Source organism: Carlito syrichta, unplaced genomic scaffold, assembly GCF_000164805.1.
Source record: "Carlito syrichta isolate Samal-C Ts95f unplaced genomic scaffold, Tarsius_syrichta-2.0.1 Scaffold303576, whole genome shotgun sequence".
Taxonomy (NCBI): Eukaryota; Metazoa; Chordata; class Mammalia; order Primates; family Tarsiidae; genus Carlito; species Carlito syrichta.
The window spans coordinates 90600-116792 of record NW_007247672.1 but is presented as its reverse complement, the minus strand read 5'-3'; the positions used below and the strand labels follow the sequence as shown (position 1 = coordinate 116792).

At 45.6% G+C, this 26193-nt stretch overlaps 1 pseudogene; it reads left to right on the top strand.

Moving 5' to 3' along the window:
• Positions 1–17751: 17751 nt before the first annotated feature.
• LOC103261050 overlaps positions 17752–26193 on the top strand; it is a 48622-nt pseudogene continuing 40180 nt past the window's right edge.

Here is a 26193-nt window from a genome sequence, read left to right as displayed (position 1 = left end):
AATGCTATGAATTTTTCCTCTTAATATTGATTTCATGGCATCCCTGAGATTTTGATAATACGTGTCTTTGTTTTCATTTGTTTCCAGGAATCTTTTTATTTTTGGCTTGTTTTCCACATTGACCCAGAAGTCATTCAGCAGTGTGTTGTTTAGTGTCCTTGTCTTTGTGTGTTTTTAGTCCATTGTGATCTGAGAAGATTCGTGGTATTGTTTCTATCTTTTGAAATTTGTTTACGCTTGATTTATGTTCAAGAATGTGATCAATCTTGGAGTATGTTTCCTGTGTTGATGTGTAGAATGTATACTCTGTAGCTCTTGGGTGCAGTTATCTGTAGATGTCCTATTAAGTTCATTTGGTTGTGTGTTGGGTTGAGGTTCCAGATCTCCTTACTGATTTTTTTGTCTCAATGATCTATCTATAGATTTTTTTTTCTGAAATGGAGTCTCACTCTGTCACCCAGGCTGAAGTGCATTGGCATGCTCACGGCCACCCCAGCATCAACCTGCTGGGCTCCAGAGATCCTTCCACCTCAGTATCCCAAGTTGCTGGAACTACAGGTGCACACTACCATACCCAGCTAATTTTTTATTTATTGTAGAGACTATCTCTTGCCAATTTGTCCAGGCTGGTCTTGGACCTGCGTGCTCAGGCAAGCCACTCACCTCAGCCTCCCAAAGTGCTGGGATCACAGGCTGAGCCACTGAGCCCGAATGTATCTATAGCTTTTAGTGGGGTATTTAATTTTCAACTATGATTGTGTGGGGGTCAATGTCCTCTCTTAGTTACTTGGTAGTTGATTCATAAAATCAGGTGCTCCTGTGTTGGGTGGATATATGTTTAGGATGGATATTTCTTGCTGGTGGATTGAGCCTTTTATAGTTATACAATATCCTTATGTATCCTTTTTAACTTTTGATACTTGAAGGCTATTATGTCTGTCTAATATTAGAATAGCTACTCTTGCCTTCCTTTGTTTTCCATTTGCCTGAAAGTTCATTTTCTATCCTCTAACTTTGAGTCTGTGAGTGTCCTTTGCAATGAGGTGAGTTTCCTGGAGGCAGCATACTGTTTGATCATGCTTTTTTATCTAGTTTGCCACTCTATGTCTTTTCAGTGGTGCACTTAGTTCGTTCATGCACAGGTTGATTATTGAAATGTGAGAATTTATCCCTGTCATAGGGATCTTACAAGAATGTTTTCTTTTCTTTTAACTTTTGCATTTATATATGTGTGTGTGTTTTCACTTTTGTGGATGGTCTGTATGCTCTGTTAACTCTGTGTTTGCTCATACTCTTGTGATGTTCATGGCCATTCTTTCTTTCTTTTTCTTTTTCTTTTTTTTCTGTCCTCAACATCTTCTTAGAGGTCTCCTGAAGGGCTGGTCTGGAGGCAGCATATTCTCTTAGGGATTGGATGTCTGGGAAGGATTTTGATTTTCCATTACTGAAGAAACTTAACTTGTGTGGTTAGGAAATGCTTGGTTGAAATTGCTTATCTTTAGGCCCATTAAAAATTGGATTCCAATCTCTTCTTGCTTGTAGTGTTTCTTAAGATAAGTCTGGAGTGTTTCTGATTGGTTTTCCCTGGTGGGTAGTCTGATCTTTTTCTCTTGTTGTCTTCAGAATTTTTTCTTTCATATATACTTTGTGTCAGCATATTACTATGTCCCTAAGGGTTGGTTTTCTCATGTGATGCCTTGCAGGGGTTCTCTGAATTTCTTGTGCTTGAATGGTTGCAAAATGAGGAAAGTTTTCTTGGAAGACCTCATGGAATACCTGTTCCAAGGTGTTCTCTGTTTTTCTTTCTGCTTCAGGGATACCAATTAGGCATAAATTTGGCTTCTTGATATAATCACACATCTCTTGGAGGATTTGCTCCTTTTTGAGATTTTTTTCCTATGTTTTTCACAGATTGGGTTAATTTCATACTTCAGTCTTCAAGTTCTAAGATTCTTTCCTCTACTTGGTTAATTCTGCTCCCCATGCTTGTTAGTTTGTTATTTATTTCAAGAATGAAGTTCTTTATTTTCATTATCTCAGAACAGGCTTTCTGAAATTGGGCCACTCCTTTACAATTTCATTGAGTTTTGCTTCTTGTTTCTCCTGATTATCGTTCATTTTTACCATCCAATCTTTGATTTCTGTAGCTGTCATCTGAGGCAAGTTGTTCTGGGAGGTTTCTATTGTTTGTGCTCCAATGGTTGTTATTTAGGGCACTGGTTCTTTAGAACTCTGTGTTTTTCTGTTGATTTTTCCTCATTTGCAAAGGATATCTTTTCCTTCTCTATAATCCCATCACTCAGTGAGAGAGAGAAGCATTCACTTCTGCTGCTTGCTCCACCGTGTGGCTGGATATCATAGTTGCAGGTTCTTTCTCTTCTGATATACTAGACAAACTGGTTTTCAGCCTGAGCAGAGCTTCTGATTCTGTCTGAGTCTGGAACAGGGTGGAGGATTGCCCAGAATCCCATGCCTGCTGTTGCTTTCTGGTCTCTGTGTGTACAAAGAGTACTCTGCTAGGTGCAGGGTATATCAGCTGAGTCCCTGCTCTTTGCCCTGCTCAACATGAGCAGCACTGGTCTGCTTCTCCACTTGCTGCTGACTGTGGACATGCCAGCCAGATTCACTCTGCATGGGACTTTCTTCCTGCTTGGGAAGAGGCTGCCAAGGTAGCATAGGTTGTTGGGTGGGTCCATTTCTCATTTCACTTGGAGTCTGATTGCCCTCTGCTGTATCCTGACCAAGGTTCTCCTGCATGGGACTGAGTAGCTGGCCTGCAGGTGAGAGGGTTTGAACTGATTTGAAACATCTTTGAATCATTACTCCTATTCTTCCCCAAACTTTAAAATACATTTTAAGACTGACATGCTTGTTTACAATTATAGTGTTTTCCCAAAACCTGCTGAATATGTGTGACTCTATTGTGTGACACAGACCCTGTGAGGCATGAAACCCAGCCTGTCCTTTTCCTCATTGAAAAGAGAGCATACCTGTTAGAGACTGTCTCTTCCCAGATTTCAGAGTAATATCACCACTATAGCTCTCCTTTCTACCATTAGCCATCCTGGTGTCTTCTGGCTGATGCAGGAGACTGTACAGTGAGAAGGCTTGTGTTTCTTGACCACTCATGGGGTCAGTGTGAAGGCATCCTGTTCCAGGATTCATGGCAGCCTGCAAGTCCTTAATAGAGTTATTAGATTGCTATGTTGTTGTCAGCCTTGCTGTTGTCGCAATTTGTCCCCTAACACGGTGCTTTACAAGGGCTCATAACCATGGAGACTGCAAGCACAAACCTTGCTTATAAAAAAAATAAAAGGGGTAGGAATACTTTATCCCTGCCCTGCTTAAGATCCCTGAAGAGATCATGAAGCTGATTCAGGAATGTAAAACCCTGGGCACCACACAGAGCCCTCACTGAGCACTCTATACCAGCACACCTTGGTCCTTCTTATAAAAGCCTGGACACTCAAAATACTGAAAGGACTGATATTATTCTTCTGAAAGTGAACCCAGACCACCCAGAGGTCTACCGGGATCTCAGAGGGGAAAGCCACTGCCTATGGACAGGGAGTTTATCTGGTAAATGCTCAAAGGGTCAAAATAGTCCAGGACAGATAAGAAGCAAACACAGGAACTAAAATTTTTACCTATCTAGAGATGTGAACTATTCTACAAGATTTTTGTTCAGAAAGACAATGAAAAAAGACTAATACTACAGACCAGGGGGTTAACTGTGGCATCCCAAGGAAAGACCCTGAGGGCAAACTCCATTCCCTGGGAAGTGGGCTGGGAACCTGGAAAAAGGCAGGGCTGTTCAGGAGGTGGCCACAAGTGGCCCTGTAATCCCTTAAAAGGTCCCCACTTTGTGTCATCAGCCAGAGACAAACTAAAAACAGGGAGGCTTCAGGCAGCTGAAAGCCTCAAACAGCATACAAAAAAAAAAAAAGGAGAAAAAAATCCCACTTTAGTTAAAAAATAGAAACTAAAAAGCAAATAAATGAATACATTACATATAAATTAATAAAGTATATATCTATATAAATTAAAACAAGGTCATAATTTTATTTACGTGTAAATGCAAAACTTAGTGAAAGAGTTTATATAGCAAAAAGGGAAAAGGTACAATAATTGGCTTTTGCACCTTTACAACATAGGTCCAAAATTAACTTTATCATCTGCTAAGATGCACTGTTATAGGATGAAAAGAGGCCATTTTGGTTGTATTAGAACAGTCATTTTTAAAAAGACTTAAAAACTCATATTCTTTTGTAGCTGAGTTGGGCTAAACACAAAAGCCGCTTGATTCAAAAGTGTACATTTTTCCGATCCTCCCTCCCCCATTTCTCCCCTTCTAGTATGGCCTGGCCTGACTGACCACTCTTATCTAGTAGACCATTGCTGATGCTGAAGAAGAAACAGCCGGCAAGCCAGACTACCTACTGTTTAGGAGAGTGATCCAAGGCTAGCAGGGGTGTGTCTGAAAGCTTGGAATGGGCATTACCCACCTCCCCATCTGTGACTACAAGGACATTGGACTGTTACAGGCCAGGGTTTCTGTCTAAATATTGCAATTGTCTGCCCCTTCCTCTAAAAAACTGTAAAAGAACATATTGTAAATTCCAAAATGTTATCCAAAATGTCAACATGACCAAAAGACTTTGTGTCATGTCAGTGATCACGTGTCAAAATTGTTCATGTAAATCTCAAGTCATGCTAAAACTGCACTTAGGCTCCAAACTTGGGATGGGTGAATGGCTATGAATTTTGGGTATGCATGCTGGAATGAATTTGTGTTGCTTTCAGTGGGTTTTTGGCAATGGTGCCACCCTGTCTTCCTATAACCTGGTTATAGAAATTAAATACTCCCTTTTCTCCCAGTCTCTGCTTCTTATATTTTAATTGACCTCAAGGGATAGTAGCTGATTTGTTAGATCAGTCCATAACAGCACCAACTGACAAAGCCTTGTGGACTTAATGCTGAGGTTTGAATTATAGTTACTTGGGAATTATAGATGACTGGGATACCTAAGAATGTCAATAAATTTAAATGTTATACCTTTTATGATCTTAGGAAAGTAACCAAATATAAGATAGAGAAAAAACAAGAATGGCTTGTTTAAACTGTAACCTTGCCTAAATTTCTCATAGTCATAACATCCATTGCCTTCAAATATCCCATACTGGGTATAGATGGTCTAACGCAGTAAATAATACATCAACACTAACTTAATTTTTTGGCACTTACAAATTGTATTAGAATTGAACCCAATGGATCCCCAGTTAAAATAGTTAACTTGACTCGATATAAGTTACAACAAGGCCTTCAAGGAGCAAAACTTACTATATAAGATCTAACTGAGGTTAGACATGGTGGCCCATGTCTGTAAATCCAGCACTTTGGGAATCTGAGGTGGCAGGATTGCTTGAGCCTCACGAGTTTGAGACCAACCTGGGCAACATAGCAAGACCTCATCTCTACAAAAGATAAAAAAATTAGCTAGATGTGGTGGCACACACCTTTAGTTCCAGCTACTTGGGTGGCTGAGGTGGAAGGATCACCTGAGCCCAGGAGATCGAGGCTTCAGTGAGCCAAGATCATGCCACTGCACTCCAGTCTGGGTGACAGTGAGGATCTGAAAACAAACAAACAAACAAACAAACAAACAAAACCTAACTGATAAAGAAATGACGATCTCCACTGCTTCCATTTAACAGCCCAATTTTTCTTGTTGTCAAACTAAAGAAGGAAAAAAAGGATGTGCGTCTCAAGGGAGATTAGTACCAGTTCAACACAGTGATTCTGTCAGTAAGAACTCCATACCTAAGACCCAGTGTTATTAATGCTATCCAATCAACAACCAGTAAATACTTGACTCATAGATTGGCTAACATGTTCTGCTTACTGACTGTTTCAACAGTCTCAGTCACAGTTTGCCTTCATCTGTGAAAGAACTGACACAGATTTCCTGCTTGGCCAAACAGTGGCCAGACTGCTGAAGCTTCCTGTGGGCGCACGTGTGTGCTTTCTTGCAAAATCTAGTTTTAGCAAAGAACCCTGGTGAGTCAGATTAGCAAGAATCTCCTACCTTCCATATCTGACCACCCTGATCAGATTCCTCATCCTCCCAGGGGAGGTCTGACAGCCCTGGCCCATCTTCAGCTGGGTTGATTTAGCCAGAGTCCCGTTCATCCTGATGTTTCCTCTTAGTTATTTTCCATACACTGTCCTCACCTTGATCCTTGGCAATAAAATCCTACTTGCCTGTGTATATTCAGAGGTGAGGTGAGCCTGACCTCTCTCGCCCATGACAATTCCATTGCTGTGGTCCCTATTACACCTACTGTAATGGTCCTGAATAAAGTCTGCCTTACATGCTATAAGTATCACTGAATACTTTTTTCTTCGATAGGATACAATATAGCCCCCCTCAGGCTACCCATGGCATTCTTAACTTTGCATCACACACAGTCTTTTTATTTATTTATTTATTTATTTATTTTGGAATTGGAGTCTCACTCTATCACCCAAACTGAAGTACAGTGGCACACTCCCAGCCACCGCAGCCTCCACCTGCTGGGCTCTGGCGGTCCTTCCGCCTCAGCCTTCCAAGTAACTGGAACTACAGGCACGTGCTACCACGCCCGGCTAGTTTTTTATTTATTGTAGAGACGAGGTCTCGCCAAGTTGCCCGGGCTGCTGGTTTGCCACCGAGCCCGGCCCCCACACACAGTCTTTGTGTACCAGATTTTTTTTTTTTTTGAGTCGGAGTCTCACTCTGTCGCCCAGACTGGAGTGCAGCGGCCGCTCCCGGCCACCGCAGCCTCGACCTGCTGGGCTCCGGCGATCCTTCTGCCTCAGCCTTCCAAGTAGCTGGAAATACAGAGCGCGCTACCACGCCCGGCTAATTCTTTTGATTTATTGTAGAGATGACGTCTCGCCAAGTTGCCCAGACAGGTCTCGAACCCATGGGCTCAGGCAATTCACTCACCTTGTGTACCAGATTTTAACTGCATTTACCTTTCTCTGAGAGCACCGATATGACTGTGTTGATGACATCCTTCTCCAAGGAGATTCATTTGATACATTTATTAAGAACACACACGTCCAACATCTTGTAACAACATATGGTGGCATTATACTCCTCATGCCCAAATTTTTCTTAACCTCATTGATGCTGCTACTTACAAATCAGCACACTTAAAGTGGAGTCCCTCCAACAGAAAGCTCTAAAATCTGTCGCAGTTAAAATCAACAGGCACTTCTGTGAATGCTCTCAGAGATCCTTCACTGTAGAGGCTTTGGCAACATCTTTTCATGCCTCCTGGTGTCTCAGAGCCACTTGTGATATTCATACGTTAGCCAGTGTTTTTCCCCTCAGCCCCGCGCTAGGCACCATTGAAACAACAAATGACTGGCTATCTACGGGGTGCCCCTGGACATAGAGGCTCTCATAAATGCTGAACCTGTGGCCTCATGCCCAGCTGCACACTACGCCCTGGGTAATGGAAAGTGCACTTAGAGGCTCAGCAAGGCTGTAGATGCCTTCTTAAGACAGCAGGAAGCCAAACCTGGGCCCTGAGGTCTATTCTGCCTGCAGGAAGGGGCTGCTTCCTCATCTCCAGTCCTTTGCCAGATGTCATGGTGCCTGGAGGAAGTCACCCTTTTCCAGGCCAGTTTGGCTACCCGGGAACCCCTTGGAATTCCCGGGAACCCCTTGGAATTCACTATTCCTACATGGAGCTGTTTCCTCTCAGCATCCCCATGATCACACACACATGCTCAGATCACAGATGGGGACCATGGGAGTGGGGCAAGAGAGAAGTGGATGTCGGGAAAGTGACAACAGGAAGAGCAGACAGGGTCTGGAGGCAGCTCTGCCGTATCCATATTTCTAGTGCCATGACAAGGACCCGTGGTATGAGGCAGGTGAGAGATGCCAGGAGGCTGGTTTGGGAGATCCCTAAGTTTCCCAGGAGTCTGTATGACCTGGGGCCATTCTCAGGGCAGCCAGAAGGGGACAGAGCCTAGCATTCTGCATCCACTCCTCTGAGCACCTTCAATTAGAATAAAGCCCCTCTGGACTGGAGGGGGTTACAGAAGAGAAGCCTTCAGGTTCCTTTCCCACACAAAGTGGTGCTTTGAGTTGGTCACCCCAAGGGTCCTACAGGCTCAGAACATCTCTGGAGCTCAGATTCTCCATAGATGACTCATTGTGCCCCCAGTTTCTTGGAAAATGCTTTCTACCCTCAAGAGGTCCTTCTGAGCAAAGGCAGGTTTGGGAAATCTAGTGACTGAAACTTGGGAACGTGGCAGAATATTAGACTCCTTGTCTTTGGACCAGGGCAAAGACCACCTTGTTGAAGCCTTGGCATCCCCATTGGAAAGTGGGTCCAGAGGCACTGACCAGGCTATGGTGAGGCCTCCTGAGTGACTAGACCCCAAGGCCAGTAGGGTGACAAGGGAAGTGTCTGAAGTTCCTCTCAATGATCCCATATCCTGAAGGTCCCCCGGGACCTGGGAAGGATGTTTTGTGATGTGGCTTTTCTTCCCTTGGGTGCAGTGCTAGAGCTGACCACCAGGGCCAGACATGAGCTCACTGTGCTCTGTAGAAGCAATAGAGTCAAGGAAGGGCTCCCCAGAGGTCATTTTGGCCATTCCCCTGCCATCGAGCAGAACTACACCTCCTATTATCAGCATCTATCCCCACGATTTGGGCTGGCGGATGGTGGGATGAAGAAATGAGGAGCTCTGAGATCCTCTCACTTATTTATTCAGTCACTGTGCTCTTAAGGATTCACCTTGCTCTGGTAAGGTCTGGGAGCCACTGTGAAAAAGCTTGACTGGGTTCTTGCCCTCCAGGGGCTCACAGTCTGGTGGGGAAAAGGACGAAGCAATGAAGATGAATATAAGTGAAAAAAAGAGCAAGTACTATATTGAAATAAGGCAGGCTGCTGCCAGGGAGGGCAGGCGGCAACTTTTTTGTCACGAAGGTGACCTTTATGCTGCAAGCAGAATGACAAGTGGACACCAGCCCTGCACACATTCGCAGCAGTGCACAGGGGGAGGCTCAACTGAGAGAGTCCAAGCAGAAGCGCCAGATTAGAAAGGAAGACTGTGGCTGAAGGGGCCGGAGGGAGCTTCAAAGGACAGGAAGGGTGGGAGAAAGAAGGACAGGGCAGATCCTGGGGCCTGGTAGGCTGTATTGGTGATCTATTGCTATTTGAAAGCATTGTCCCAAACTTGGCAGCTACCACAACCAACAGTCATGCAATCGCAGTCTCTGCAGACCTGGATCCCGTCCAGCTGGATGCTTCTGGATGAAGTCTCTTAGGAGATTGGGGCTGTGGTCTCAGTCGAGGCTCAACTGGGGCAGGATCTGCTTCCAAGCCCACTCACTTGGTTGTTGGGAGAATTCAGTTTGGACTGAGGGTCTGGGTCCCCCTCTAGGTCCTAAGTCACATGAGCCTCTCTGCTTGGCAGCTCATAAGAGAACAGCTGCTTCCTCAGAGCCAGAGATATGAGGAGAAAGTGAGAATGGCAGCAAGAGTGGAAGTGAAGGAAAGAGGGCAGAGAAGAACAAGAAAGACTCTCTATCCTGGGACCCAGAACAGGAGGTATGGAAGGACTCTGCTCACAACCCTGTGCTCGACGTCTCCACAGAGATGCTCGGTCAGTGCTCAGTGGGCAGAGCTCAGAGCCAGGCTGTCTAGCCCCACTTCGGGAGATGAGTGTCAGCACGAAGTGAAGACCCACGCACATACGGAGAAATCATTTCAGGACTTCCAGGAATGATCTGAAGTTGAAGGTTGTGCAAGAGCCCTAGGAAGGTGGGAAGAGGACACTCTTTCTTCATTCCCTCACTTGCCAGCTATTTATGGAGCAAGTGCCTGCTGTGTGCCATGCACAGGGCAATGCACAGGGCACACTCCACCTTTCCTGCCCTCATGGAGGTGACATTCCAGTGGAGGGGGACCCAGGGAGGCAGAGGAGTGCATTCAGTTTTTCTTATTAAAGGAAACATGGTCAACCCATGGATCAAAGGCTTTCTGCTTGGAGGCTTTGGCCAGCCCCTCCTTGGTGATTGAACCTACCTGTGCCAGGACTGCCAGATTGGGAGTGGGCAGGGTGGGGCTGGCTCTGTGGGGCAGAGGGCACAGGAGTACAGCCCCAGTAGTTAGGGGAGCCTGGGAAGATAAAAAGCCCAGGCTCTGACTCTGCTACCTGCCTCCCCCAGGGCAATATCCTCCATGCTGGACACCTGGCTGGACTGGTAATCAGAGGTTTCTATCAGTTTCCAGGAGTTCCTTATCTCCAGGTGCTGGTGGCCTCCACACAGATCCACATGCCTGGTTCAGTCCCGGAGCACCAGGCCCGTCTTCTCTCAGGCCACGGCAGCACCTAGGGTCCACTGAGGCAGAGCTCAAGGGTAAGGAGGACTAGGGTGTGTACATTGGGGCGGGGGTGGGACAGGGCTGGGCCACACAGAGCAGAGCTTCCAGAGCCTGGAGTGGGGTTATGAACCTGAGAAACTCAGACCAATCATGTGGTGGACTGCAATCTGGGAAGACTTCCAGGAGTGGATTCTTGGACTTGGGATTTGTTGAAAGAGTGGGAAGATTTTTTTTATTTTATTCAAAGACACATGGAAAGTCAGTCCTGCTGGTAAGCTTTCCTCCTTTTGCTGCTCCAGCGGCCACTGCAGCATAAACTCAGAAGCTACCGGCCGAGCTAGAGCCAGCGCCAGCTCCATGGCAGCCAGAGCCAGCTCAAACAACAGCCCTAGAGAAATCAAAAGCGAGCCCGGACCAACACCCAGCGTGGCCCTCACTCAGAGTCCCAGCACACCCCATCGCCAGTCCCTGCTCCAGCTGAAGCCCCCAGCAGGAGCACTAGCCCAGTTCTGGAGCTCCCTCCAACTCCAGTGGTCGCTGCAGAGTGACAGTCAGCAATGCCAGCTCAAGACACAGAGCCAACCCCAGCACCTGTCCTAGCAGCAGCTCCGGTGCTAGAAGTCCCTTCCCCATCAAAGTTAGAACTGGAACTCCCAGCAGCTTCCAGCCACACCAGGTCCTGAGCTCCAGTCCCTGCCGCCTCCTGCCCAGGAGCTGCTGTGGCCCTCCCAACCATCATGTTTGTTTTCAGTTTTGTTTTTCTCCTTCATATTCTCAAGATAAACTACCCTTTGTCCTACAACTTCACTTTAAATAAAATTTAATATTTTTTAAACTGTAAATTCAGTGGCATCGCCTATACCCTGGTGTTGTGCAACTATCACTATGGTTTCCTTCCAGTCATTTTCATCAACCCTGTACCCATTTGAACAGTCACCCTGCATTGTCCTGCCCCATCCCTAGCAACCACAGATCTATAGATTGTCTCCCCTGGATGCTTCAGATCAGCTAAGTCATATAATGTGCAACCTTCTGTGGCAGGCCACAGATTGTGCAATGAGACTGGGCTGGTCCCAGGATTGTAGGCAGCTCAAGATGTGGACTCATTCCTGGCATTCCCCTCTTATTCTGTTGGAGAAACCCCTCAGGCATAGAGAAGGGACACAAGCATTTGAGGGGGACATGTTAGGTTTTCTGGGAACCAGCTCCCCAGCTGCAGAGGGCTCAGCTAACTAAGAGGGGATTAGCGTGCCCTCAGCATTGTCACCATCCCACGCTTCCCAAATCCATGTCAGGACCCTTTGAACCACTGTGATCATTGGTTTTGTGTGTCCACTTAGACAGGCTATACACAGTTCCCAGACATTTGGTTAAACACCAGTCTGGATATTGTGAAGGTATGTTTTGGAAGAAATTAACATTTAATCAGTAAAGGGGATCATCCCCCATAATGTGAGTGGGCCTCATTCAATCAGCTGATTGTCTTAAGAGAAAACAATCTGAGATCACCAAGGAAGAGACAATTCCACCTCCGGATGGTCTCCAACCTCCAGCTGCATCATCAACTCTTCCCTGGGTCTCCAGCCTGCCAGACTACCCTACAGATTTTGAACCTGCCTACTCACACGATCAATGGGGCAACTAAAGAATTGCTCACCATAAATATAGACGGTGCCAAAAAAAAGTATGCACATTTTAAGTATGATGTTTGCTCAAAATATGGCATTAATCAAATAAATACCAGCATCACCATGAGACAGGCAGGATAGTCAAAGAAAATGGCAGATGAGGCCAGGCTCGGTGACTCAGCCTGTAATCCCAGCACTTTGGGAGGCTGAGGCGAGTGGATTGCCTGATTCCATGGGCTTGAGACCAGCCTGGGCAACTTGGCGAGACCTCATCTCTACAATAAATAATAATAAAAAAGTTAGCTAAGTGTGGAAGCACATGCCTGTAGTTCCAGCTACTTAGGAGGCTGAGGTGGAAGGATCACGGGAACCCAGCAAGTCAATGCTGGGGTGGCCTGGGTGATGGAGTGAGACTCCAACTCAAAAAAAACCCTCATCAACAAGGGTACCTATGTAATAAACCTTTGTATACCTGACCCTAAATTGTACCCCACATCTTTAAAATAAAAAACTTAAAAAAAGAAAATGGCGGAAGTATGGTTAAGTGAACATCACACTACACATTGCTACCATATTTTAATTCAAACTTCAAAAAGTAATACATATGTATACAGAGATACCTTGTTGGACTAGTGCTCTGGTCTGAATGTTTGTGCCCTCCCAAAATTTATGTTTAAATACTAGTCCCAAGGTGATGGTATTAGGAAATGGGTCTTTGGGAGGTGATTAAGACATGAGGGAAGAGCCTTCATGAATGGAATAAATGCCCTTGTAAATAGACCCAAGAGAGCTCATGTATCCCTTCCACTCTGAAGCCACAGCAAGAAGGCACCATCTGTGACCTGAGAGCAGACCTCACCAGACAATGAAGCTGCCAGTGCCTTGACCTTGGACTTCTCAGCCTCCAGAACTGTGACAAATATATCTGTTGTTATAAGCCCCCTAGTTTATGGTATTTCATTATAGCATCCCAAACAGAACAAGACACTCCAGTTATTTGAAAACCAAGAGTAATACTGACTTTAGTATTGAGATGGTTCCAGAAAAACAGAACAGTACAAGTGAGTTGTTTTTTGTTTTTTTTTTGAGTTGGAGTCTCACTCTGTTGCCCAGGCTGGAGTGCAGTGGCACATTCACAGCCACCCCAGCATCGACCTGCTGGACTCTGGTGATCCTTCAGCCTCAGCTTTCCAAGTAGCCGGAACTATAGATGTGCGCTACCACGCCCGGCTATTTTATTTATTTATTTTTTATTGTAGAGACAAGATCTTGCCAAGTTGCCCAGGCTGGTGTCGAACCCATCGGCTCAGGCAATCTTGGTCTACCAAAGTGCTGGGACTACAGGCTGAGCCACTTGATTCTGATCTTTTTTCTTTTTCTTTTCTTTTCTTTTCTTTTTTTTTTTGAGACAGGGCAGCCTAGAGCTCATGGGCTCAAGCAATCCTCCTGTCCCAGTCTCACAAGTAGCTATGACTACAGGAAGCACCCACTACTATGCCCAGTTAATTTTTTAAAATATTTTTTGTAGAGGTGGAGCCTCATTTTGTTGCACAGGCGGGTCTGGAACTCTTGAACCCTTGGCCTCAAGCAATCCTCCTGCCTTGGCCCTCTAAAGTGCTGGGATTCACAGATGTGAGTCATTGCACCTGGCCTGAATGAGTTTTCTGAATTGGTTCTTGGGTTTCTGAAGTCGGTTCTCAAATGTGATTAGATCTGCAGGTACTAATTACTCTAATAAAGAAAGCACTAATATTTCACAGTTTGATGTGGCAACCGAGACAATTTTCACCAATGATTACTTTTAATCAAATTCTGAAAAGATACAAGTTTCTGGGTGGCCACAATAATAAATATAGGGTGTTGTCTTCACTTGCACTGGACAAAGTAAGGGGTGGATGAGCTCAATGATCTGAATTCCCAGCCCAAGCACTACATAAATGAATGGAAAGTTTCCATGTCAGCCCTGAAAGAGACCCTTATCTTCTGTACTCACACAGCTGAGGTTGCTGAAAACCACTTGTACAATCTCATCCTATGAGCCACTGAATTACAACAGAAATTGAATCCCAAAACTTGCAGCATGTCTGCTGTTAAGGCAGGGTATTGCTTGAGAAAGGAACAAGATCCTAAAAGTTGTTATGGAGCATGTATGCAGACCCATATGAAACTGGAAATGTGAATCCCCACGTATCTTTGACAATTCCTTGCCAGTAGAAACAGCTGCTCTCTCCAACCTGAGGATTGAAACCCTGATTTGCCTGAAGATACTGAAATGTCTCCCCCAGGTAGATGACACCCAAGGTAGACACCCCTGATTTACCTGAGGACACATCTCCCCACCTCCCTTTGCTTCTAGACCTATAACTAGAACCCCGTTCCAAGAGGCACTGAAAGGAGAGATACAAAGTGTGACGACGAGGGTATGTGCTATACTCCAAAAGCAACACAGGACTTCCAGTATATAGAGACAGGATTCTGGGAGTGGATGTCCATGTAGAAGACAACATCGAAAGAACATAATGTCGGATTAGGCTGACTTTGCTGATCTGGGCTGACAAAACAGAGATTCTGGATTCCATGTTGCAATTCCAGGGGTTAAAAGGAGCTCTAGCAGTTTGTTTACTTGACTGAAACATGAACAAACATGGCCCACACTCGATGAAGTTTAAATGTCAGAATTTCATTGATATATTGCAAAGAAGATAGCCAATTTTCTAGGAAGACAGGGACGTTAGAGCAAGTGTATTATGCAAGACCCTCTCACCAGCCAGATGGGGTCCAGAGGATACATCTCACATGGCAACTGTGAGAAGTAACTTTGTAAAGGCAACTCAGGTGTCCTGAAAGAGCTCCAAGGTCACTCTTTTCTGTAGGTCAGAGGGTAGAATGAGAACTACTATCACAAAGCTGGGATCCTTCACTGCAATGGGGAGAGTTGGATCCCACAGTGGCAAAGGAACAAGTGGTGACACTAAATTGCCAAAGGCAAAGTGAGTGTGGCCACCATAATGGACAGCAGAGAAAAAAGCTACCATCAGAATATCTGACTTGCAGAGACCCATGGCACTGGCTAGTGGATCACAAGAAAAATACATGGTCAATACTAAACTCTTTTTTTAAGATTGGAAAATATAGTTTATCTAGAAAGTAAATTAGAGAGAGAATGAGAGGAGATTCACCTCCCCAAGGTAGGAAGTGGGCAATACTAAACTCTTATTTTTTCTGCACAAAATGAAGCATTCCAGGTCAAATGAACTGAAGTCTATCCTGCACCAATGAAACAGAATCACAACTACTCCATAAGCCTCCAGGCTTGAGCCCATTTGCCCACCCACAATCCCTGGAATGACAGCAAATCTGGGTTCCCTTGAGGAAGGGTGTTGCTACACCACCAGAAGTTTATATGGTTGATCTTTCTCCCAGCCTTCTTCAAAGAAACTCATGCCTTTTTACCAGGAAAACTGACTTAAGGAAAAGGAAATAATCAGACTTTTGGGAGGAATTGCTGGACAAGGGATCTGATCTGACATGTTTCCAGAAACCTAAAACATCAGGGTGATCTACCAGTCAGAGGAGAGACTCATGGAGATTATGTGATCAATGGAGTTTTATCTAAATCCATCCTACAGTGGGGCCGTGTCCTTGAAGTCATCGTGAGGCTAAAATAGACACGCTCAGAAATTGGCAGCAGCCCCGCCCTGGTTCCTAGGCCCATGCAGTGAGGAAAATTATGGTGAGAAATGTCAGGCTAGAACTGCCCCTACTTAGACAATGGTAAACCAAAAGCAGTAGGCATTGTGGGACACATGAATGCCCACGAAGGGTGACCTCAGCAGAGGGGGATTTCATAATCAGGTGGATGTGGTGACCATTCTATGGAGGGCAGTCAGCCTCCTTCCATAGCTGCTCCTGTCCTCAGCCAATGGCTCATGAGCAAAGTGGCCATGGTGCAGGGTTGTAGGTTGTGCCTGGGCCTGTGACATAAGCTTCCACCCACCAAAGCTGACCTTGCTATGGCCACTGATGTGTATCCAATCTATCAGCAGCAGAGACCAGCGTTGAGTCCCCAGTATGACACCATTCCCTGGAGTAATCAGACAGCCATTTGGTAGAAGATTCATCACATTAGACTGTTTTCATCACAGGAAGGTCAGCACTTGGTTCTTACTAGGAGAGACAGCATTCCATGAGACAGGAGAGAGAACAAGGCAGGATTGTTCTCTCTGACCAGGATTGTTGGGAGCCAGCCTTGGAGGCCCACCTGATTGACAGGGTCCTGGTGGGCCGAAGACCCCGGGCTGCAGGGCGAGCCCAGGAAGCTGAGGCCCTTCTGTCTTTCACCTTTGATGTTTGATACCGCCGAAAAATTCTGTGCAGTTGTGAAAGAAAAAAATGGCATGTTTATGTGAAGTACTCACAGCTAACCTGGAAACATCATGGTTTATTTTTCCATTTTTCCCACTATGCCACTTGGCCTTTTCTAACATATGCAAGGGTTAAACTCTAAAACACATCAAGAATGCTTTATTTCACTTGGTTATAAGTTACTAGATATTACTTAAGTAATAAATGATATAAGTATATCCACTTCTTATTTGATTTAGGATTATGCAGTTTAGTGTTTAGACATAAGGATTTTTAAAAGCACAAGTTTATAATAAGTTCATTATGAATTCATTATAAGTTCTAACACTTAACTAGGAGTTATGTAGGTAGGTGATTTATAACACTGTTTTCACTACTTAGGACAAAGATTAATATTAAGGTTTTTACTTAATTCTATAGTTAAAACTATAAACTTAAAACTCTAAGTTAACATTTATAGAGTGGGTTTTCACTGAACTCAGAATATAATAATCAGACATTTTTATGACAGATCAGCTAAAACAGAAAGTAACCTTGAGGGGCCTGAGAAACATTACTAAAGGTTTCTTTTGAGTTCTCTTTTAAAACAAGCACTGCAAGATAAGAGAATAGTAACGAGGACATCTGGACAAGGGAGGCGATCACAGGACTCTAAAAAACATAAGAGCCTAAGATGAGAATATTCCTGACACATAAAAAAATATACACTTAAAGAAACTTTCTTGAAACATTTGTAATTTGGGACATTGGACTGAGAGTGTCATTGTTGGCTTTATGAATAGGACTTGTCTAATGCCTATGAGATTCCTGGCTTATTTACTACTAAAGCCACTGGAAATCTTGGTTTGTTTGCTACTAAGACCATAGCTGGTCATAACTTTTAAAAGATATGAATGTGAAAGAGTTTTCTTTGTCTTGCCCCTTCAGAAATGGTATAAAAGCTCTGTATTAACTAACATTAAATTGTCATCTGTTCAAGAAGCAGGTGTCCGTGCATATGATCGTCGTTTGTTGCCTATCTGTCTCTCCTTCAGGATATCTCACGACCCTTGTGGGGCGGGCCCCCACACAGGATGTGTCAGGTTTGTATGTGGGTGTAGATGAGTTGAAATATCCCAGGGCGGGCAATCCCATTGGATCCCCTCCCACTGTGGGAGCTTTTCTGTCTTCTCAATAAATCATGCTTTCTCACGTTCCGGCTATCCGAGTCCCTCATTCTTCCTGGGCACGAGACAAGAACCTCGACCTGAAGAGTTGCAAAAGATCGCAGAAGAAAAGAAAATATCCCAGGGCAGGTGCACAGGTGCTCCCTGGGTCTGTGAAAGCCACCTTCGGGGCTCTGTGTACCTGGGACAGCAAGCTAGCCATGTGGGATGAGCGCAAAGGGCTGGGAGATAACTTTGGACCACTGGAGCCTGGCTTTAACCTCAGCCCTGCTCCTTACCGGTCAAGAGGGATCTTAGAGCCTCAGTTTGCCATTTACAGCATGGGGGTTGGGGACTATAGTCTTCATCTGCAAGGAGGTAATGAGATTGCCCCAAGCACCTGCCCTTACTAGCTGCAACCCAGGACCTGGCCATGTCAGGCGGTGACCTCACCTCAGGTAGCTGCTCTGTCCAGCTAGGCTCCGTGGTGCCCTTCCTGGCTTCAGGAACCATCCACTGAGCTGGCCTGGCCCCAGTCTCTTGCGCCTGCTGAGTTCTCGTTCCTACAGAAGCTTGGGATCACTGATGCCAGGTTGTCCTGCATTGCTGTGCAGGTGTGTGTTGGGGAGGGGGGGTGTGCAGGTATTTGATGTGTTTCTATGGGGGATATGTGCATGGGTGTGTGTGTGCACAGTTGTGTGTGGGTGTGTGTGTGCACAGTTGTGTGTGGGTGTGTGTGTGTCTGGCAGAGGGGTTTTGTGGACCTGCTGGAGATCTATGGGTTGCCCAGGGCCCCAAAGGTGGGAGACACAGGCAGAAAATCCAGGGGTGAAGGGCAAGGGGTTAGCCCCTTGCTGTACTAGGCATTTCCTAAAAACAAAGCTCTGCTGCATTCCGCCAGGCCATGTAGGGGTGCGGAGGCAGCCAAACCTGAGGCCACAGGAGTTGGGTTGGAGCCAACTGAATCACTCTCCAGCCCAGTAACTGTGGGGACAGCTCTTCCCGTCCCTGAGCTTAGGTTTCCTTGTTTATAACACTGGGGGTACACAGTGATGACCAATCCTCCCAGGCTGGACTGAGTGTGATCACACGTGTGCAGAGCAGGCTGCCAGAGAAAAAGCGCTCAGCAGATGGAAACTGGCTCTTTGATGAGAGTGTGGCCTGGCAAAGGGGTGCATAGGGTCCTGATCTTGGGTTTGGAAAACCTGGATTGATGATTCTGCTGATGGCACTGAGTTCACCTGAGAGTGGAAGAGTAGATCTCCAGCAGGCCAACAAAACCCCCCTGCCAGACACACACACACACACACAGACATACACACACACAAAACTGTGCACACACACCCCATAGACACACACATTCTCCTGTACGCATATCCCCTGTAGAGTACACGCCTGTACATTCCTCCACAGACATACACCTGCACAAACACCTCCCATGGATACACACACACACCCACAGAGACATACACACCTGCACACCCCCCCACAAACGCACACACACACACACACACACCTGCACATCCCTCCCCGAAGGCATAAACACACACGCTTGCACAAACACCCCCCATGGACACACACACACCTGGCCAAACAGCCCACCATGGACGAACAGACACACATCTGTACACACACCCTGCATGGACACACATACGCATGCACGTGCACACAAGGGGTTAGGACAGGAAGAGGAAAAATCATGTAGGAAGGGCACTGTATGTACTGTATTTTATTATTATTATTATTATTTTTTTTTTTTTTTTTTTTGAGTTAGAGTCTCACTCTGTCGCCCAGACTGGAGTGAAGTGGTATGCTCCCAGCCACCACAGCCTCAACCTGCTGGTCTCTGGTGATCCTTCTGCCTCAGCCTTCCAAGTAGCTGGAACTACAGGTGCGCACCACCACGCCTGGCTAATTTTTGATTTATTGTAGAGATGAGGTCTCACCAAGTTGCCCGGGCGGGCCTTGAACCCGTGGGCTCAGGCAATCCACTCACCTCGGTCTCCCAAAGTGCTGGGATTACAGGCTGAACCACCGAGCCAGGCCTATTTTATTCCTTATTCATATCAAATTTGTTATTTTATTATAACTGTTTCTTGTCTTTGCAATAAACACCTTTAAAATAAAAACTAGGTAATGTCCTTTAATTACTTAATGGATGAATGATTAAGTGAATAGCATTTAGTATGATGTTAATCTTTTAAAATTATAAGATAATATGCATATTGTTTAAAAATTTAAATATCACTTCAAGGAGAAAGTACAAGACTTTGAAAGTCCTCCCAACAGAGCTAATCATCATTAGTGATTTGGTCACATCTCTCAGGCTCTGTCTTTCTGTGTGTCTGTCTGTCTAACTCAAACTCATTGACATACACATGAGCATGCACATTTATATCGTATATATGCAGTTTTTAAAAACGAGACCCTCGGGGAAGAGCGGATGTGCTATTGAAGTACTCAAAAAACTTGGTTGAATCTCAAAGTAATTATACAGAGTCTCAAAATATTTTTTTAAAAACACTGAGACCCTCAATACAGACATTATCAATGTTTTTTTGTTGTTTTTTTTTTTTTTACATAACAGGTTCCTTGATGTCTTTCTGCAGGGACACATGGAGACCCAAGTACCTACCCAGCAGTGACACAGTATTCCCTGGTACATTCGGATCCACTATGTGGATGTTAACGATGTTTCCAGTTCTTGCTATTTCAAATAGTGCTGTGGTGGATAGTCTTGAAAGTGTTCTTTTTTTTTTTATTTCAATAGCTTTAAGGGGTACCAATAGTTTTTGGTTACTTGGATGATATTGCACAGTAGCGAAGAAGTCAGGGCTTTAAGGTACCCGCCACTCCGGCCTGTGCACATTGTATCCGACAGGTGATTGTTTAGGCCCTTCGCCCTTTCTTCCCCTCCCCCTTCTGAGTTGTCAGTGTCCATTATTCCATTCTCTATGGCTTTGCAGATCCTTCGCTTAGCTCCCACTTCTTAGTGAGAACATGTTCGGTTTTCTGTTCCCGAGTTAGTTCACTTAGGATGATGTTCTCCAGTTCTACCCAAGTTGCTGCAAAAGACATTATTTCATCCTTTTCGTGGCTCAGTAGTATTCCATAGTGTATATACATCCCATTTCCACGATCCACTGATCAGTGGAGGGGCATTTAGATTGATTCCACATCTCTGCAATTGTGAATTGTGCTACGATGAACAAGGGGTTGCAAGTGTCCTTTTTGTAGAACGACCTCTGTTCCTTTGGGTAGATACTTAGTAATGGGATTGCTGGATCAAATGCAATTAGTTATTTGAGAAACTCCATACCAATTTCTATAGAGGTTGTACTAATTTACACTCCCACTAACAGTGTATAAGCTTTCTCTTTTCTTGAGTTTGAGGTTGGCAGATAAGAAAATAAATAATTTGCTGAAACTTCCTCAGCTTGTAAGATAGCCCAGGCACGGTGGCTCTTGCCTGTAATCTTAGCACTTTAGGAGGCCAAGGCAGGAGGATCACTTGAGGCCAGAAGTTGGAGACCAGTCTGGGCAACATAGTGAGATCCTGTTTCTACAATCTATTTTTTTTTATTAAAAATAGAAAAATATAAACAGGCTGAAATCAGCTGGAACCAAGATAGCCGATGAGAACAGAACCAGGTTGCTGACATCACAGCCCAAATTCTCACCTCATGTTTCATACCAGCTCTCCATGAATTTGTACATGGGACCCACGAGGCAATGTGAAGAGATCAATGTACATGCCCAGGGTCTTCCTAGAACTCCCCTTCCTTCCACCACTCACTCACTAATCCCAGAATCCACCCCTGAATCTTTTCTCGTAAAAAATGCTGCCTTAAAGCCAGCACAGGGAGACTGATTTGAGCTGAACTCCTGTCTCCTTGTGAGTCGACTTTCAATGTAAAGCTTTTCTCAAAAACCCAGTGACATAGTATGGGCTTCTAGTGCACCAGGAAGCAAGCCTCTTTTGCTCAGTAATACTCAGAGGAGTGTATCAATGAACACTGGGATATTAACCCTTTTTTTCATCCGTTATAAGGAGTTTTTTTCCAGTTTGTGGTTTGTATTTCCAGCTTTCAAGGTTGTTCTTGTGTTTGTTTTGGTCATAGGAGGAGCTACACTTCCTTTGTGGCTCTTCTGTGATAGAAAAGCCGTTCCAGCTGGGCTCGGTGGCTCAGCCTGTAATCCCGCGCCTTTGGGAGGCTGAGGTGAGTGGATTGCCTGAGCCCGTGGGTTCGAGACCCGCCTGGGCAGCGAGGCCTCATCTCTACAATAAATCAAAAAATCAGCTGGGCGTGGTAGTGCTTACCTATAATTCTGGCTACTCGGAAGGCTGAGGCGGAAGAATCGCCGGAGCCCAGCAGGTCGAGGCTGCGGTGGCCGGGAGCAGCCAATGCACTCCAGTCTGGGTGACAGAGTGAGACTCCAACTCAAAAAAAAAAAGAAAAGAAAAGCCATCCCTACCTCAAGATTGAGAAAATATTTGCTACCCGAAATGACTGAGGGGTATCAGCAAGAGGGATGAATCAACATCAGTGCAGCGGACAGAGCTCTCCTGTCAGAATTTAATGAGGCTAAAGCCTGGAGAAGTTGCAATAAGGAGAACACCCTGTTCTCTCAAGCATTTCTGGCCACATGAGCTGCACAGGGAGTGCCTGGTCACTGAGTTTCAAGTTCTCCTGGGCTCTGTCACCATGGAAGTTAGGTCACTTCCTGGGGTCCCCTTACCTGGGGCCCCTGCTCTGATAAGAAGACCGCACTTGCACTTTGGGGCTTCTGACTACTCACCCTCCTGCCTCACGACACCCTCGTGTGTGCACACAGCTCCACCAGCACTGCCTCTCTGCAGCCCCAAGGAAGGCCTGAGCATAGCCAGGGCCCCAGATTTGAGAGATGGACCTGGGTTTAGACCCAGCTCCTCCTCCTCACCACTTACATGGCCTGGGAAAGTCACTATGCCTCTCAAAGTCTCCCCGGGACCCGCTCCTGAATTGGGAATCATCTAGCACCTGCTTCCTGAGGATGTCCTGTGGGCTGCTGTCACACGTCCCACAGCAGAGCTGCCTCTCAGTCTTTTTCTTCTCTTTCCTTTCTTACCTCCTCAGGATCCACTTCTTTTATCCCACTCCCGTGGTGCTTACCTGTGATGTCAGCATGTGTGTGTGTGTGTGTGTGTGTGTGTGTGTGTGTGTGTGTGTGTGTGTTGTGGGGAAGCTGAAAGGAAACTGCCTTTCCTAGGAAGGGAGGGCAGGGCTCCTCAGGATCTTAGGGGCTCCGATTCCCCAAAAAAACCCCATGGGAGCTCTGGTCTAGGGGGCAGCAACCCTCCCTTCTCCTCTGGACTCTCTGCCCATGTCCTGTGCCCTGGGCCAGTCCCCGCCTCTCTCTCGATCTTGCTTTCCAAACATCCAGTGAGGGGTTGGAGTGAAACTGCACAAGTGCACAATTAGTGTGTACACTGCCCGGTGCCCCACACTCTGAGTGGATGTATTGAAAATGCACTGGGACATACATGGGCCTTGGTCATGGTGCAGTCGTGGGTGGCCCTTCACGTGGTCATCTGGGCCTCGTGTCCTCGTGTGCACAGGGTCTGTGTGGGCCCGGCAGCAGGCATACCAGAGCTTCACTGCACAGCACCTCCAGTTTTGTTTCCACATGTCCCCTGTCTCTTGTTTCCAGGACATGGTATCAGCCTCACTTAATCACATGGACTTCCGGGGCGTGAAAAAAGGAGGAGGAGAAAATGAGGCTCTGTGACTATTAGAAGTGGACATGGATGTGGGCCAGGCAGAAAATCCCCAGATTTTCCCAGTCATGCCAGTCACCCACATCCCTGCCCCTTGTGCAGAGGGGAATATGTCCCAGAGAAGAGGAGTGTCTGGTCCTAGTTCACAAGTGATCCTAGGAAAAACTAGTGCCTCTGCTGGGATTAGATTTGCTGACACATAGCAGAAAACTCAGATAATTGTGACACAGACCAAGGAGAGTTTTTTTCTCCTGCAAAAGAGCTCTGGAGGTGGTCATCCAGGCTGGCCTTGGGTTGGCCCCTCACCATCAGTCAACACCGGTTTTGCTGCCCCAGTGTCTGGCAACAACTGGTTTCATCCACAAGGCTGACATGGCCAAGATGGCTGCATTTCAGATGGTATGAAGGAGGAAAGAAGTTGAAAGGGCTGCACAGCTGTGTCTGATCCAGGTAAGCTGCTTCTCCAAGCCCCACACAGTCTGAAAGGGAAGTAAGATTCACACAATGAAGACCAGTGTTGTATCCCTACAGTAAACTGCAAGATGAAGGGGAGAGATGCGGTTACTCTTAGATAAACTGGGATTTTATTTACCTGCAACAGACTCTCTGGCTTTGGTGTTTATTCATAGGAGAGAGAGAAAAAGTCATGACTGTGAGTCAGGATGTATGAGTGGGAAACCTGTGTTTAGCTACTAAGCAGAAAGATTGGAACCAATGTGTTGCTTCCATTTTCCTGTAATTTGTAAGGAGCTCTGAGAAAATGCTTTTGTGTTTATAAATGGGACAGGGACAGGATAGGAATTTATGAAGACTTATAGGCAAGCAGCATGTTCCTTTAAAATAGAGTCTAATTTGAATATCTGTAAACTAAAGAAGTAGAATACTTTGACCTGACTGAGGACTAAACACTGACCTTTCTTCTTTACTTTGCCAAATTTCTAACTAAGGGGTCTGGAGAGACAGGTATCTTATGAACTGTTAGGTCAGTGAGGTGGTGCCACAGGAAAGATGAAAGAATTGCACAGAAATTAGATTAGAAAACAGTTTATTTAAAAAATAGTTTATTTAGTAGAGAGAAAGAGAAGATCCGTCTCCCCAAGGTTAGGGAGAGTGCCAAAGTTTAGGGAAAACATGGCCTGGCCAGAGCCCACAAAAGGCATGGCCCAGGCAAGAGCTTGAATAAAGCATGGCAGCAGCTGCTTGAGGCTAAACCTTTAAAGGTTTTTAAACCTTTCCTTTGATGGGGACAGATCATTAAGGTGATTGGGTGGTGATCTGTCTTATGTCATCACAAAGGGTCAGGTAAGCACAGGTACTGACATCACAGTGAGGGATGTCAGGCAGATGGGTGGATTAGTCACATAATTGTTGCCATGGTGATGGGGTCTGTCTCTCACCTCCCTGATAAATGGGTGGATGGGGAGGTCAATCACATAGATGAGAAGGGCATATCTGGTAAGTGAGAGACAAATTCTTTAGATGTTAATCTCACTGTCATGTGGCTTGCCTAGGGTTCCAGAAAAGGATTATTGGGACGGATTGTTGTCATATATGAGCCTAAGGAGATGAGAGAAATTCCATTTTGGGCTCTGTCCTTTCAGTGGTTTACTTTCCAAAATAACCTGGCATAGCATCACATAACAGACAAAGGAGGAAAATCAAAGAATTTTATGACCCTGTAAAGCTGTCTGGGGATTCCTGGACTCTGGGCATCTTTTAAGACACTTAATAATTCTCTCTGAAGTTTGCCACCCTTGAGGCTTCATCCACATATGAAGAAACTTGGAATTTTTAGATTTCCTTGTCTCAACAGGACATCTGCTCTATTGATTTCAAAATTCCTTAGACAAGAGCTTGACTTTTACTAATCAATTGCCAGCTAACTGCCATTCAGAAAATCTTTGAATCCACCTTATAACCTGCAAACCCCTGCTTGGAGATGTTCCGCCTTCCTGAGCCAAACCACTCAACCATGGTGGCACATGTCCTCAGGACCCTCTGGAGATGCATGTCATAGGCCTATGGTCACTCATATTTGGTTCAGAATAAACCATCTTAAACATTTTACAGAGTTTGGCATTTTTCATCAACACCACCCTTTTGACCAGAAGGATATTTCAAACTTCATAGAAAATATTAATAATAAAAATAACCCACACAAAGTAAAACCAATAATGGCTAAAACTGCACGTGATACAACTTATCAGGACTAAAAATTGTTGGAAGAAAAATATTTTTGTAAACATTTTGCTGTGCATAATTTGATCCAGGAAAGCTTACTTGAAAGAAATGATTCCTAAAGAACATTCACGACTTCCGGCAAGATGGCGACGGGGCAGCCTGGTCTATGCAACACTCTGCAAAGGAGAACACAGAGGGTCTCTGGCTCTCTCCCCGGGGGCTGCAGATCCCAACATCGGCAGCCTGCTCTTTACACGGAGCTCAGCTGTCACCACCGCTGGGGCGTTGCAGCAGTCTGGACAGCCACTGCAGCCACAGCATCCATGGCGGCCATAGCGCATTGCACCACCCATACCTGAGGTGATCCACGAATTCAGTCCTTGAAGCCCCTGCAGGAGGGATCTGCTGGGATCACTGCCACCTCTGCTGGCACTGTGACGTCCTCCCAGCCATGGGTATCCTCTGTGTGCCCTGAGGCAGGCTCCAATCTCCAGCCTCTGCCCGACTCCTGTCTGGCTCCACCCCCCACCTGAGATGGCACCACCTGCTGGCGATTCAAGGTAACAACACCGAAAAGGGAGAAACAAGCTTGAAAAACAGACACAGGCCAGATATGAGTGGTGAACAGAGGGTGATCTGAACTGTCCTTCACAGCAGGCCAGGGGCAACTGACCCTAACTGCGAACTAATTTACCAGCTTGAAAAGACAGCTAGAAATCAGAGC